This window comes from Solanum tuberosum, unplaced genomic scaffold, assembly GCF_000226075.1.
Source record: "Solanum tuberosum cultivar DM 1-3 516 R44 unplaced genomic scaffold, SolTub_3.0 scf00147, whole genome shotgun sequence".
Lineage (NCBI taxonomy): Eukaryota > Viridiplantae > Streptophyta > Magnoliopsida > Solanales > Solanaceae > Solanum > Solanum tuberosum.
In genome coordinates, this window is record NW_006239070.1 from 1,171,388 (window position 1) to 1,173,500 (window position 2,113).

A 2,113-nucleotide genomic window follows, 5' to 3' on the forward strand; every position below is an offset into this window, starting at 1 on the left:
CCCCCCCTTCAAAATTATAATATACTAAACTAATTCTTCATTTCATCATAATTGATCAACGAGATCAGTCACTATCAGACAGAACGCTAATTTTCTACAGATGTCTCATTGGAATTTGGCCTTTCAGATAAGAAATTTTGGATGAAATTCTCATCATAAACAATATTGTCGAGCCAAATTTACAGGGTTTGTCATAAATTAGTGATTTATTAATAGTAAGTATTATTAGAATACTTATCTCTTCTCCTTTTTGTTGAAAATTTCTTATCAACGAGTCAAATTTCAATTGAAAATTAAAAAAAGAACATAATAACATGAGTACCCTACCCACCCACCATAGCCAAGAAATTGTCATGCTTCACACTTGATAATCCTTCCCATGATCTTTGTCTGGTTGGTCAAGACTTATCAGTCACTAATTACTAACATGCTCCGTTGGTGTGAGCTTGCATACATGGTGGTAAGTATTGAAAAGAACTTATTAGGAAGTGTTTCTCCTTTAATAGGTCATAACTTGTACGTTGAACAAATTCGAATTAGTGCGAAGATGATTGGTGGGTCTTCAATTTAGTTCACTTAAGTGTTTGTGGGCTTGTGAAAGGGACTACTGCATTTGCAGGAACCATTTGCCCACACTTGATGCCTTTGGATATTGCACAATCCTTTGGACATTGCACAATCCTTCATGACTTTTTTTTTTCATTTTGGCCACATGGCTTTGATACTTCAACTTCTTAACAAAACTATTTGAAAAAAGAAATTCATACATATATATATATATATTCGGTGTCTTCTACCTGAAATTGAAGTCTGGCTAATCTGAATTCGCCTAGAAAATTTCACATTATGATCAATTATTCCCTATCAAAAACGATTTCATTTCCAGAAAGACTCATTGTATGTTTATCTGGTACATTTTATTAGATATTGTTGGTAAATAATAAAAAAGAATAGTATTATTTCAGATGAGCTTAGGTGCGTGATTGTGTAGTATAGTCACATTGATCAACACGTAAACTTGTGAACTATCTTATTTAACGTGCACTTCACTCTTTTTCTCCTCCTTTCCGACGTAAGAATTCACCTCTTCTTTAGAAAATTTTCAGCCTAGAAGCATGCCATATCAGTCTTTCTATTTGAATCATTCTTGTCAGCTCATTCTCTGTCATAAGCATCACATTCCTCGATGGGAGATAACCATTTATTTAAAAAAGTTTTCTCCTCTTTTTTCTTTTATTTATGAAAATAAACTAGAGTTGTGGTCAATTTACAATATTCCAATTAGGTTTGTGGTCAATTTTCAATCAATGTACTTGATAGATTGATAATACTAGTTTTGAAAATACATATTTTGGTCTAGTGGCTTTCAAATGAGTCCTTTTCTTATGTTCCTTCATTGGTACCTACTAATAACAAGTCAAAATCATTTGATTATTTGTGTTGAGCATTTGAAAATGAGAAGCTACCTAAGTTGTTGTCAAAAGAGTACTATAGTACCTATAATTATAAAGAAAGTTAAAATGTAGCACATGAATTTGTATGAAAATTAGTACATTATACACATCATCATGGCCATATGACTATTTGTCAATGGCCCCAAAGAAAGTAATATCAATTTTGTGTACAAATTTAGCACAAATATATAAATGAATTTGATAGAGTTTAATAGTTCTGATACAAATTATGTATATGTTAACACATATGTATATAAATCAAATTCAAAATTTAGTTAGCACTTAAAAATCGTTGTCCTAAACTCGTAGAACAAACTTTAAAATTTCATGATCCTAAAACAATTAGTAGTTTCTTTTTCTTTCTACTTGTTAAAAATTGACATTTCAAAGATTGGTGATTTTATTCTCCATCATTTGTACTTTCCAAAAAATAAAGTTTAATTACTTTGATTTTAAAAATATAAAAAGAATTTATAATTTTATTTTTTATTACAGATAAAGTCTGTTTTATGAAGATATAAATTGACAATTCAGAATGTTAAAAGGTGAAGAGCCCAAATCATAGGACAAGGCTCCCCCATCTTGGAATGGGACACACACGCACACTTGACTCTCTCACATCCCTGTCACTAATAACCCCCACACCCCCCCCCCCTTAC